The sequence below is a fragment of the Pyxicephalus adspersus genome, chromosome 3, assembly GCF_032062135.1.
Source record: "Pyxicephalus adspersus chromosome 3, UCB_Pads_2.0, whole genome shotgun sequence".
Lineage (NCBI taxonomy): Eukaryota > Metazoa > Chordata > Amphibia > Anura > Pyxicephalidae > Pyxicephalus > Pyxicephalus adspersus.
This window is the reverse complement of record NC_092860.1, coordinates 115,787,759-115,802,952: the sequence shown is the minus strand read 5'-3', so window position 1 is coordinate 115,802,952 and position 15,194 is coordinate 115,787,759. Positions and strand designations below refer to the sequence as shown.

General features: G+C 36.0%; 1 long non-coding RNA gene across 1 annotated transcript in view; it reads left to right on the top strand.

The window, feature by feature from the left end:
• LOC140327793 (uncharacterized) overlaps nt 1-10,253 on the top strand; it is an 84,542-nt gene extending 74,289 nt beyond the window's left edge. The window contains exon 2 of the long non-coding RNA XR_011920130.1: nt 9,028-10,253. This is a non-coding gene — a long non-coding RNA (uncharacterized lncRNA). The remainder of the gene's footprint in view (nt 1-9,027) is intronic.
• The last annotated feature ends 4,941 nt before the right edge of the window (nt 10,254-15,194 follow it).

The following is a 15,194-nucleotide window of genomic DNA, read 5'->3' as shown; positions in this document are numbered from 1 at the left end:
TCATTATGAATATAACAGGGTTTTCATTACTTTCTATTTTTACACTATCGCACAGTATGTTTTCTTGATCAACCTAATTTCTAATTGAAGGCAGCTCAAAAAAAATCTTGGAAGAGTGCTAACGGTTTGGGGGTGAACCCAAGCATTTTCTGCAATATACCAAAAGGTTTATCTAATTTATAAAATAAAACATTTGTAAAAACATTTCTCAGCGATGAAACTGGCCTGAGTAGTAGGTCTAGCATCCCCTTGAGTAATGCCTAGGTGTTAAGCCAGTAAATGGCTCTTCAAATCTAGCTGCTTTCTGGTCGTGTACAGTGAGCAGTGACATAATGGCGCTATAAAATGCAAAACATATTATTATCAAACCAAGAAGAGAGTTCCTCTGCAGGGATGACCTGTTTCCACTGAGAAGGTACTATGGGGTGACATGTACTTGCATTTCCCCAGCACAACCTGTGCTGTGTGAACAGTGTATGTAAGTGCCAGAAGACTGCTCTGGATCCCAGGATTTCCTAAAATAGGACCAAGACACATGTTTTTCTAACTTTAAGAAACAGTGTCACACTCCTCCAATAGATAGGTGATCCAATGAAGAGAATAGAGCATGCCAAAGTTTCCATAAATTTAATGCATTGTTATTCACCATATAATCTTGACCTTTGCTGCTCACATCCTAAACCTACTTAAGCTGTTTGAAGGCAATGTACACACAGGCTGGTATTGTGGAAGACTGCTGGATGTAAAGAGACTGTGAGGTGCTACAGACAATTAAGGATTAGTTTACAAGGTATACTAAGAAATACAGTGGTGTCATCCACAACAATGCATTAGGTTTTGTACCTTTTGTACAAAACAGCATGATTTAAGTATTGTTTATTATAAGCAGTACACAAAATGGTACAATATATGTTGAAAGTATAGAGGATTATGATTCTAAACCATTACTTTTCCTCTGAGCCCCAAAACTTATCATAGCCCATTAACCGAAACCTTTAAACTTAACAGAATTATATTGTATTTATAAATGTAGGTAATGTTTAGTGTTCATCGCCTAAGCACATGCTCCCTGACACTTTTCACCAGTCTAACCCTTAACCTCCTCCTAACCTCAAAACATTGTCTGCTTTGCATTTTTGGGATGGATATGGAAATTAATAATATTATGGGTGCCAATTTTGACACCCTTGACAACTAATTTCATTCATAGGAAACTAGCATGAACGTTCAACTGTAAATAAAGGCATCTGCAAACATAAAGCACTGCCTATTTTTTTAATGGCCATTCCTCTGTAATGAAGCTATGAACTAATTGGAAAAGCCTCTTATCTTAGTTATTAAAGTACTATATTCCTAAAGCTAATAAAATATTACTACTAAAAGAGTATTAGTATTTTAAAAATCATAATAATTAAAATCCAAAATGCACCTATATGTTTTAAAAACTGGACATAGTTTATCTGAAAAATATGCATTTATACAAACTGTGGGAAATAAATAATGTATGTAAAACTTTTTTTCTCTCAATTCCAACAATTAATTGTTACACCTAGAAATGTTTCAAACTCCCTTTGCATTGCTAAGCAGTATTATTGTATGTGCACTAAATTGCATAGCTATTTTGTATTTTATATCTCTTTTGGTATCATCTAAACCCTTTTGGTCTTTTAGTCTGCTCTACAAGAATGTGTCAGTAATTTCATGCAGATGCAATGCATTTTTGATAAGAAATAGAAAAAAAAATCATCCTGCATGACAAAAATGTTAGTGATCTGTGAAAAGAAAGTTCTCTGTAGTACAGTTTGTTATGCTAATATTGCCTTAAGTCATTTGGTTTTGAAAGTAAAAAGAATAGCTCCTTGAAGAAACTTGTTTTGGTAAAGGAAAACTTTCATTAGTTTTTTAGAAAAAAAACTTTATAAATCATGATTTGATGTTATGTTCTTATTTCGAAAAGCATCATACAGTATACTGCCTAACATAAAGCCCATACAGAAACCTGAAAATATCAGTAGGGCACGCTCAGTGTAAGATCACTCACAAGGCAAACTCATTGGCTGGTGGCTGTCCAGTGGGCTTTCCAAAATGGCTGATGGCTGATGTGATGTGCTGACTCTTTGATTGTAAGCTGGCTTTGTTTTCTGGATTTGCCAAATTTTTTCTTTGTAGACCTGACTTCAGTAATACTGACAAATGGATTTAATAATAAGTGCATACAAATATGGGGACAGTAGAGGGTTAAAATGTTATTTTGTACTGCTGAACAACTGGCCAAGGAAACATTGTAAAATGTTTAAAAATGGTTTGAAGTGACGTTGTGCGAAAACTGTTAAATTCCGAAAAAAACACATATCAATAGAAATGTATGTAAAAATGTAAATTACAATATGTTTTAAATAAATACAGTTGCCCTGAATAGTCTGAAATTGTCTAAATAATCAAGCATTTGTGCTTCAGAAAAATTGCTAATTTTACCACCTTATCAGTTTTGTGAAAATCACTATTTATTCCTAGTGACAGTTCAGGAGCACAATTGGAAGACATAACAAAGGGTGACTAAGAGGGTCACTGTGTTAATAAAAGCTATGGATTATCAGCCAACTTTCATTTGTAGAGGAATATGCATCTCCAAACCCATCCAGAATTTCTGTGTAAGGGGCTTTTATTAACGCCATTTGGAATTTCTCTGTTGAAATGCATTCAACATATTTCTATTTTCAAATTTTGAGTTTTACTGGTCTCACTGCAAAACCTGATCAATTTTGTCTGTAACATCACACTGGATTCCCTGAGCTATTACTACCGCACACCAATCTGTCATTTAGTGACCGCTATGTGAAAGGTAGACATTACCATGCATTGGGACATCATGAATGACAATGGATTGATTTTGCTGGACAATAAGATTGATGCTGAATCTATTTCTGCAGACATAAACAAACTTTAAATTTTAAGTCAGTAGGTATGTGCTTGTGCTTTTACTTTAGTCAACAACTTTTTTGTAGACACTACATGCAGACACTGTAGTTATTGCCATTTAACTAATTGGGTGAATAAGCAAGGGGTATAATAAATGCAGCCCTGTACTATTACACTGGGAGAGATTTATATATGATTGCTCCCCTTTCAAAGGGGGCTTTTAAATTCCACCATATGCTCCCACAACAAACCTTCACATCATTTTTGGGTCCCAGGTGTGGTAATAGACAAACTAAACTAAGTATGTATAGATAACCTGATGCTGCATCATACTCATATAGACAATATTAGGTAAATCACTTGATATACATTGATTACTAAAAAAGCATTTGGTTTGACAATTGCAAGCAGTAATAGGAAAGTAACAAGGTGAAATAACCATAAAATGGGTGTAGTATTTAAGAAACAGGAGGCATGGAAGTACTCTCAATACATATGTATTGAAAGGTAGGTAGGTAGAGGGGCTTTTTAGGGAAATTTCTTGGTGGAGATACTGAAGAAAAAAAGCTTAACAAGTGGAAGATGCTAGCACAATTAAACAACTAAAACGAGCCTTCAGAAAATGAAAGCTAAGCAAATGAAAAAACATTTTTACTGAAGGTTCTTAGCATCGCTAACAGGGAAAATACCCTAAGACTGCCGAGTCTGCAATTTTACATATTTTTAAGAAGAGGGACAACAGGGAGTGCCAAAACCATTGTGACATACTCCTACTAAGGTTCCTTTAAGGGTTGCTAGTGGTTCCATCCGCAGTGAGCAATTTGGACCTCTCAGGTCAGCTTAAGCGACACCAGTTATCTTTTTGGCTATTATGTAAGGGTGATATTCTTCTATTCAGCCAGCAATGTAAGAGGCATTCTTCCTACTGACCCCCAAACCAACGTAAAAACCAAAACTAGGTGATGTCACAGCTAGTGTCACTTTCTCTTCATCGGCCTTTTTTTCCAAATATTAGTTATAAGTCAACTAAAGCACATGAGATTTGCTGGGTAAGGAGTATCATGACATCAGGCCCTAACATATCAATAATATCATATCAACAGGTCCTAATGTCAAGACCTAAACTATGTACACTCATCAGACAATCATCGCCTGAGACCAACAGTTGTGCTTGTCTGCAAAATCTGAAATGGATATCGTTCATAGATTCCTCGTGACAAATCCATGAACGATGAACAACTGCTATGCAAGAAAAGGAAGGAGTGCTCACTCATCCTCCTTCCATCCCTCTTCATTGAACAGAAAGGGTGCTGCCTGCACTCATTCATTTATCTGTCCCTGGAAACAATCTTTCATGACAAAAATGTGTATACACAAGCTAAGTCTCCAAGAACCTCTGAACAAAAGTGAAAGAATAATTTTTTCATACCACTCAAACCTTTAAGCTGGTTTTTGTACTGCTGACCAACTGGTCAAAGTGATAGACTTACAGTGGAGCTATCATGAAAATTTTACTTTATATAATAGCGTGGATACCTTTTATATATAAGTGAAAATTAGTGTCCTTTTAATTTCTCTAGATTTTTTTAAAGATTTTTTTTTTCATTTTTAAAAAGAGGGATTCTCTCCGCTTCAGTCTTTGCTGCCTTGGTGGTAAGGACTGATTGGGAGTGCAGAGCCTCCTGGCATACTTAGGTAACATATCCTAGGAGGCTCCTGGCTTCTCCTTTTGTGTACGCCAGATCTTGGGATTGTGAAGAAGGGGCTTTTCCCTGCAATGAGGAATTTACAGCAAGATACATCACTGAATATCACACCTGTGCAGTGCAGTATTAGGTGATATAGGCAATGCCCAGTGCTTTCTCTGCATCTGGACAAAGGACGATTTCCAGACTGAATCAAGGCCAGGTGTGTAGGGATCAGAGGATCTGCAGAAGTAAAGGTAAGTGGTGTTTTTTTTTATTTTTCTGACTGTTCCTCTTTAAGTAATTGTGAAGGGAAATGAATATACTTACTATAACATATTACTAAAATACATCTCCAAGAAGAGGGGAGGAGGGGGAAACATTTTTAAGCACTATACTACAGGACGATATGTTCTTGGGCGAGCAGGTTTGCTATGTATTTAAGCTGTAGAGAATAGCTATATATCACGGGTACATTATGCAATACACACACATACATACACTCACACACACAAGTTTTGGTTGACTATTATTTAGTGTCAGCTTGCCAGTAGTGTCATTTGATTTAATTGAAATAAGACTTCAGAGAAATTTGGACTACATAAATTGTAATAAACTATTTTTTCCTGTCCCATTTAAGTTTATCCAAAATAATGTGCTATAATCTTTAAATATCATTTAAGCATGAGTAATTTTATAACAGTAATATACGCGGTTAGGTTATAATGCTCATTTTGCAATTAAAATTCTCTGAGCTAATTTCCCCCATAATAACAGTGCACATAAATGAGTGATTTTTATTCTATCTTAAATGATGGTACCTCAGTAATTAATCAATTTGCATTGGTGTCTCTTGACAGAAGTTCAAAATATTACTCATTTAGGTGGAAGGATTTGTGGTTAAAGATAGTATTTAGATTTAATGAGTTGCATTGATAATTATTTGCAGTTTTGCTAAACATATTACCATATGTACCGGATTGATTCTCTAATGATTTATTTAAAATTGGCAAAAGTAAAACTATTGCAAATTACTTTAGAAACTGTGGATTTTTTAGTTATCTGGCCAGGGATGAAAGCTCCTGTTAAATGATTTATTGTCATGTTGCTGTGGAAATTCAAATTATTTCTTCCTTGCAAACTGTTAGCTAAGAGATGTAACAGAGGTCCCAAACTTTGTCAGCTTATGAACTATATTGAAATGTAACTGATTTTAGCATGGCACGCCAGGCAGAACAAACAAGCACTTAAACGGTAATTATAGTAATTGGTTGGGCATAACTATAGGGTATGCAATAGGTGTTTGAGGGCCCATAAGGTTAGGGTGATTAAAAAGATCTAGAACACCCCTTTCACAGTTTTTTCTCTTTTTCTTAAAACAGTTAAAATATATATTTCCCAATAGCAGTCCTGTACAGAAAGCAGTGAGCCAAGGAATATCTTTGGAGGGAAAGAGTGACATTTGGCTTCTAAGCCACACAATAGAAATTACTACAATATATGTTTTACATTTAGAGTAAATACTACTTGATTTTTAGTGCAATAATATACAAAAAGATCCAGCATGGAAATGACAGATGGTTGAAAATAAAACCATAATAAGTTCAAAAAAATTGTAATCGAAATTCTTTTCATACAAGTTTCATGTTAAGTTTTTGTAGACAAAAACGTGTTCTAAGTAGTAATTATCAACTTACATTATTTAACAATGGCTCACTTTATTAAGGAGTGTACTGAAATGAAAAATCCATAGGTGTCTGCATTTGAATATTTTGCAGCTACTGTTGTTGTCACGCTTTGGGAGACAGGGCCACTAGGGGGTGCTACGGCTTGCATGGTGGTGGTGTGAGCCCTGAGAAGAGCCAAGGTGCAGAGTCTAAGCAGTAACCAGGTCTTCTCCAGAGCCTCTGATGGTGAGGATGCTGCGTTGCTGGTTACTGCCAGGACGCGGTCCTTGGGCACCCCAGGGTGAGCAGGATGAAACACGGTACCAAATCACAAAGCTAAAGAATAGTCGAGGAAGGCCAGGGTCAAGGCAAGCAGGAGAGGTCAGATTACAAGCCAGGGGTCAAATATCAGGGATCCAGGAGACATACACGAGTGACACAGAGGCCACCGCGGACACAAGGAACACAGGAGACACTGGAAGCAACAGGGGGCACAGATGACTCAGGGATATCCAAAGACAGAAAGGAACACTGGAACAGCACAGGGAAGTTGGCTGGGAACCAACAGAGTGCACAACGAGGGGTTAACACAAGAGCTGGATAGAGGAAGCACTGAATTAGCCAACACGTGTACAGGGACTAGCTCAACAGAACTAGGGGCTCGGCACCAGTGGAGACACGTTGCATGAACGCTGAGTGCTGTGTCTGATTCGTCTGCAAAGTTTATAAAGCTTGCTAGCGTAGGCAAGCCCAGAGTCAGAGCTGCTCACATGCGCAGGACAGAGGCATCTGCGCTTTATTAAGGAGGAGGTAAGTGTGACAGTTGTGCTATTGGGGTGCTGGGTTGTGGAAGTGGCCTTTAAAGAACTTAAGACATGTCTTTTGTTTTTAAAGATACTCTGTCACCTTGACCAGTATTTTTAGCATTTATTGGTTTATTTTAGGTAAAAAAAAAGGTTTTCAATTTTTACAAATCAAGAACAATGTTGTCTATTTTATGTCTTCTTTGCTATACTATACACCAAATACAGATGTATTGTAGTGCTTTAGTACCCTGTCCAAAGATTTTTTTCCCAGACAAAAGTGTAGATTTAAACATTTTGGCCCTGATTTATTAAAGCTCTCCAAGGCTGGCGAGGATACACTTTCATCAGTGAAGCTGGGTGATCCAGCAAACCTGGAATGTTTTTTTTAAAAGACATTTTCGCTTTTTGTTACCAAATGTTTTTAATCCTGAACAGGTTTGCTGGATCATTTAGCTTAACTGATTAAAGTGTATCCTCTCCAGCCTTGGAAAACATAAAAAATCAGACCCTTTGTATCTTTATATAATAATAATTATCTATAATTTTTTTCCTGTTGCACTGCCATTAAAAAAACAAAAACATAGAACAAAACTCTGATGAACATATGTTATGTACCACAACACACAGAAACATACTACCACGTGATGTGTTGCATTGCATTGGAATACATGCTACATTTCATTTCTTATTAGTCTTATTAGCCCATTCATGTGTGTTGCCATTTCATAGAGTAGGAGCAGCTCTGGAATTGTCTTGGAGCCGTGCCTTTGACAAGGGTATGAGTGAGAAAGTCAATAGTAGGTAATTGGAAGGCAGCAAAAGACGACCCGTGGAAAGGATGGATAAGTCTGGCTGCAGCATTCATAACTGATTGTAGAGGAGAGAGTAGGGTTAGCGGAATACCAAAGAGAAGGATGTTACAGTAGTCCAGACAAGAGATGATAAGAACGTATACAAGGAGTTTGGTGGTCAGTCCAGGACTGGGAAAGACAAGTCAGGGGTGGACAGAAAGATTTGAGTTTCATCAGCAAACCAAAGAAGGATATGAAAATACTGAGAGAGGAGGTGTACAGAGAAAAAATTGGTCCAAGGACTGACTTGGGAAACACAACAGTGAGGAGAGTAGGAATAAGTCTTTTTTAGAGAAGGCGCTCAAGAAGTTTGGAAACATATGGGAGAAGGGAGATGGGATGGTAGCTGGAAAGTAGGGAGGGGTCTAGTGAGGGTTTCCTCAGGATAGGGAGAATAATGGAATGTTTGAAGCAGGGGGGGTAGATACAAGTATAAAGGGAGAGGTTGAAGAGTTCAGTTAGTGGGGGGCCAGGGTGGTAAAGTGGGCACAAAGTGGATGGGAATTGGGTCAAGTGCACAGGTAGTAGATGGAGATGATAACAGAGGAGAGGAGACTTCATCCAGAGTAACAGGGCTGAGGGAGGTTAATGATGATTTACAGGTGAAGAGGGTGGATATGGTTGGAGTAGCACAGGGAGCATAGACATTGTGTCTGATTTTGACAATTTCTAAAGTAAGTGGCTATCTCTTGGGCATAGAAGATAGTTGTAAGGGGGGGGGGGGCAGGTGTGGGGTTTAGGAAGGAGCTAATTGATGAGAGGAGTCTGTGTGGGTTGGATGCTTGAACATGGAAAAAAATGACCATTAGTATAGGAATGATTTAGGCAGCACAATGCTCCATCCCATGAGACAGCAATTACAATAAACAAAAAAAAAATCTTGCAAATAGATTTTTGATTTAAGAATGTACGATAGGACAAAACTATATGCTACAAAGTATGATTTGAGTTCTGCAGTTCTTTATTTCTACAAACAAGAGAAACACGTCTCACAAGTCACTCCTCTTAAGGTTGTACATTCTGTGGCAATACTGGGGGACATGCATACTGGGCCTTAATGTACTTGTAATAAATTTAAATGTATCTCTCTCTCTTACAGCACCATCCCAGTACACAGTGGCTCCAGAACATGATTACACAAGGAATTGTCTCTGGAGGACAAGAATTTGTCAAATGACCAGGAGCCCACTAGGGTGGGCAGGTCCACAGTGACATTGAAGGTTATAATGTCTGTTCAAAACAGATCTAAGGTTAAGCTAAGGTGAAGTGAAGGTCAGTCCAAACAGCAAACATTAGAAGCATCAGCCAAAGAAAAGGCTGGCAACGGGAATCAGACCTGTAACACATTCACATAATTTTACTGGATCAATCTGATTATAACTTGGAAGTTATTTTATTATTGTGTTACAGGACAATAATTGTCAGTATATTTTTTAGGCTATATCCCCAGTTATGTGTATATACTATAGGCCATATCCTAATAATTTGATATGTATATAAGTTATAGCTTATATTCCCAGTAGTTACATACATAGTTACATAGTATGTCAGGTTGAAAAAAGACATAACTGCATCAAGTTCAACCCCTAGGCAGATAAACATTACCCAGATTTGGACATATGACATGATAGATGAAGGGGGATGATTGCCCCATGCAGACCATTGCTTAAACATAAGTTAAATGACTTCCTGCTGTGCTACCCCAACAACTCCAGAATTTCTACATTTGAGATTTTAATTATTTACTAGAGTTTGAATCAACCAATCCTATTCTAGGGGAAGGCATCAGCCAATAGGTGTCCTACAAATCAAATCCATTAGCCAATCCAAAATATCCAATGAGACCTAATAGGAATTATCTGTATAAGACTGTGAGCCCGGAAAAGGACAGTTCAGCAAGAAGGAGGAAGAAGAAGCATGGAAGCAAGAGTGATGTTAGGAAGCATGGAAGTCGTTAGAAAATAAAGGAAGCCTTATGAGTCATAGGATGGAATATAGTAAATTAAGCCAAGTTAAACAGAGAGAGATTAAAAGGAGTTAAGTAAATTGAGTAGTTAGGGAAATAGGAAGAGAGTATACTGATCCTGTAACATCATAAATAGGTAGATATACCACATTCCAAATGTATTTGTATTTTGTTGTGTATATGTCTATTGTCTAATGTTATTATACTGTATTGTAGTTGCAGGGGTTTATGTACTAACAACCATTATTTTTCTTTTATCTGTATGCTTTGTTGATTTGAGTTCCTAAATTCTTATCCAACAATATTGCTTTGTATTGTCATGTTTCTAACATGTTTCTTAATAAAACTGAGTGACTTGCTTTTATTCGTGTGCTTACCTTCATATTGAAAGAGGGAGATACTGAAGGCAGATCCCCAGAAATGTTAAGAACTTAGAAATCTTTTATTGCTAAACAATCAAATCCGTCCACTAGGAAGACTAAATTGGATTTTTCGATTCACATTTACAACTATATCTGGTTCTATATGTGTAGAATCTTTAATATATGGAGGTATTATTTAAATAAATAAATGTAAAATGGGAAGAGAATGGGAATTTAGACACATTTGATGTAACATCACTATACGTGGTGATTGATCATACTAAGGGAATGGAAGATTGAACTGGTACAATGTTAGTGTATCAGACAGGTCTTATAACAGACAGTATTCTATTTATTCTCTAGTATAATTACTTTAAGTCAAATAGCACTTTTTTATGTGGCAATAATAAAAATGACCTTGTTGTGTTGAAAGGATTAATTGAAATCATTTTTATGTGGAGAAGCTCCAACAAAATTCTGGAAAATTTCTTGAGTAATATGGAGTATAAATTAATTTTGTTTTGTTTTTCCCCTATGTTCAATCAAAACAGTATACATTTTCTGGATTTTTAAATGTTCATTAAACAGTGTTGGATAAAAACTAAAATGTATCGAAAGCCAGTAGATTGCAACAGCTTAGTGGCTTTCTTACATATCAAAAATGGCTTTCTAACATATCAAAACGTTTGTTTTCCAGATTAAATAACAACTGTATAGACATAGGGGTTGCAAGAGATTTCTGGGAAGTTCGTACAAAAAGGGTACAATAGTAAACACACAATTAGCAGCAGTTAACATAGAATAGATAGGAATTCATTTATAATAAAAGTGAAAACCGTAAAAGAAAAGAAGATACATGGTCCTTTTATCGGCGATATGACTCACAAGTGACAGCAGTACAGAAACATCCACTGTCAAAACACTACAAGGAAGTTCTTAACAATAAACCAAAAGAAACATTTCCTGGGGTGGTAAAAAAAGTCAACAAAAACTGGAGAGGGGGGAATTTTGTGGAAAGAATATCTAAAGCTGAAAGTAAATAGAGTTTAATATGAACACTCTGGTTCTATATGGACAAAATTATGAAAATAAGATGTTTGTTTTCATAATCTAGTTACTTTAGTTACTTTATCAAAAATAAAAAAAACTTTTATGGAGCGAAGGAACCAATTGGATATATGATAAAACTATTTTCTGAAGTGCACCCCTGTGTCTGCAGTTCCATCAAATCATATAGGAATCTGGTGTTCTGAACAGGGTGCGTCTAGTATATGCTGGCAGTGATGGGGTCCTAGAATTTATGATTAGCAAGGGATGTCAGCCAGAATGCAACAGAGCTGTAGACCAAAAGATAGCAAATGAGAGAAGTCACTGGTTTAGGTTTTCAACCACTTTAAAAAAAAACACATTTTTACACACAGCAAAATTTACCTGAATTGCAAATATACTGTTATTTTGGTCAATTTAAACAAGCTGTCAGGTTCACATTAAATGATCAGTTTTACCACCCACACTGTTATATTCACTTAGCAGACACTTTACAATTGAGATTTGTTATCCTATTAATTTGCATTTGGGAATAGAGCATGGAAAATTTCCAGTGAATAATTTGTTAAAGTGCATATCAATTTTTATATCAGTGTTCTTAGTTTAATGTAAACTACTTAATTCAACTACTGACATACAGTACTTTATAGACATATTTGCATGCTCATGACCAGAATATTTATTTTAGTAGTGTGGAAACTGCATAATTTTAGAAAGCTTTCAGCTATCGCATGATGTATAGGACAAACCTTCTTTGAAATTGGTAAACTTTGATTTACTTGTTTATATAGAGGCAGGTTAAAATAGCACATAAAAAATCAAAGCTGCCAAAATGCTGAAGGTATGAACCTAGAAACCATTCACTGGTATGTACAGTATAGTGCACATTCAAAAGGGCGCTCAATTGGATCCTCACTAGGTATTTTTTTTTTAATAAATTTTTACTAAAATAAGTCACTAATAAGATTGTGTGATTTGAATTATGGTGATCAATTACTCGAATCAAGTGAATAAAAGTCCTGGTCGTAAGACCGTAAGAGTATTTGAGATCATAATTGCTGGGGAATGAATACTGTTCATTTTTTTTAAATATAGCACTTTAAAAGTGGAAATCAGTATTTCAAAATTTGAGAACAAGAAAGTTTCAGTTCAAACTGAGATTCTCACTCTAAAAAGCAGGCCCCTTGATTCATGCACATCTTTTTTTATACTCTGAAGTCCCTTGAGAATCAAAAAACAAGATGAGCCCATTAAATAATTTCAAACTGGATTACAAACTGAAACTGAACTATCAATGGCATCCAATAAAAGGACTTTGGTGAGACCAGTTTACCATAGAACATGGGTAACTATAAATAGGGTCAATCTAATCACTTAATACATTTGACATTAGGCAGACAAAGCATGTTTCAGAGTTTGCAATTCAAGTCTAACAAGGTAAGCATTTTGAATTGAGCATTAAAAAATATCCAGCAAGGCTACTACTTCCACTCAAGTAAAGGATAATGAATCGTCCAAAGTTAACCACTCTTAAAGGGTTAACATGAATAATGTTCAGACTTTCAGACAGAACCAATGTTCTCTTTAAATCTGAACCAGAATATATAATAAACACAAATAATGCAATTACTAATATAATATTAAATATATTTTCAAATGCAAGGGGACAGCTCTGATGTAAAAGTCAATATTAAACAAAAAAAGTTGATTTTTATTTTATTTTTTGAAGGGCTTTTTTCTATCATGTTACTTTTTGAATTCGGACTTATTGGTAAATGCTGACCTAGGCGAGTGCTAGAAAAAAAAAAAATAGTAAAGAGAAAGTTTTCCCAGTTGATAAGAATATTTAAATTTTCCTTGAATATTACGCCATTTACTGTTGATCAGTTCAAACGGTCCCAGGTCATAACTTCACTGTCAGAATAGATGGAAGCTGCATATGACGTTGTGTTATGCATGAGCTTGAGTTCTAGCTGGGCTTGTTCCCGAAAATTATTAACAATAAAGAATGTGTCTAATCATCCTGAATACAATAACCTCTCTAGCACAAACATGACATATTCATACATTTTTAACATGGTGCACTTTTTCTTTTTTCAGTTCACATCAATACACATTTAATAATCTACGACTTATAACATAGCACATGGCTTTTTTGGGGGGAATTTTCAAATAAGTAAAATTTGTTTGTGTTTATCTGGAACACATTTTTTGCTTCACAAGGCCAATAATGAAGAAATATATTGTTTTTACTTATAGGGAGGAATGATCTTGACAAATGAAGATCTTGAATTCTATCTCCTGGTATAAACACTCAACAAGTAGAATTCATTTAGCAATATATTTGTTAAGGTATACACAGGAAATGCTTTTTTTCCCTAAACCAAGCTGCCACTTTTACCAATATACAAGTCAGAGGATGTTTTTTAAAAATGTGGTTTTGTTTTATAAGGTTCAATGCCAGGGGATTTTACTGCTTTACCATTGACATATTTCATCCAATTTACCTGTATCTTGGCATTCAAGGTAACTCATTAAAATTCATATCTACACTCTTGAGATAAAACTCAAATGAATTGCATCATGCATCAACTAATAGGTATACACAAGCTGATAAAACCTTCTGTCCCATGATAATAAACACTATCATTCTGATGAAAGTGCTGATTCATATCACTTTTATCTTGCTAATGGATATCCAATATATGAACTAGCTGGAATTCTAATTCCCCATCTTGCTCTGTATCTTTATGAAAACATATGCCTAATGGTTTAATGTATTTTAAGTCTTATTATCAGAAATGTGGAAATAGTTCAACAGAGACATTATTATGAGCAGATCAGGAGGAAAAGAAACTTTATAGCTGAAGGACAAACACTTTCAATTTGGTATTTTAGAGGGCCCCAGAGAACACTAAAGTCAGAGTCCAACTTTTTATTGCTGTTGGGTTTCAATTAGAAAATTTTTACTTACTTCCTTTCTGTTTGATGGGTTTGAGACAGGAATCAAAGAGAAAATCGCCCCCACAGACACAACGCAATTAAAAACTTTTATTATAAACCTGGTGGTCAAAAAAAATTAAAAATGTAGAAAAATGATCCAAAATTAATTAGACTTCAACCATTTCAAATTCTTTTTTTGAGGTCAATATTAAAATTAATACACAATAGAAGTTTTTTTTTCTTTCAGGTAGAATATATTCAAGACATGCATACACAGGGAAACACATGACCAGGGAAGATAAGAAATCATTTTCCTGAACCAGTAGCTGCCTTCAGCCACCCCCTTCCACCAAAGAACACTCTTTTTGGAAGTACAAATTTTTTGGAACAAAATATTAATCAACATACAGTAAACCTTGGAAACAACATAATAATCTTAAAACAATATTATAAGTATTATAATTAATATAAACTCCAGCCCTGTAAACAATCACATAACCCCTTTTTCACTAACACACCCACAGGGCTGCAGGTCCTGGAAAGGCAAGGTCTGCAAACTACCCAATTATTTACTCACAGCACTACAATGGCCCTTAGCCACTTATTTGTACCACACCTACCATAAACCTTGACCAAGACCCTTGCCTACAAAGACCTCAAAGACCTCCTTCTTTCCTCATACTAATAACTCCCAGGGGATTGGTGGGCAGGTAAAACCTTTCCTGAGCTTGAATGTTCTAGCTCCTTCCTTCACCCTACCCTCATACCCTCCCAGCACCTCCCAACAACCTGACCTCTGACAAATCTCTTCCTGACCTCTCCTTGACCGCTCCTTTTACCCCTCAACCCGTTTCCTGCCCGTCTCCAATTCTCACCCTGTCATGTAGGCCCTCCACCTATCTTTTTTTCCTCTTTGCTGTGGGCCTACCTTTAAAGCAGGTTCAACTT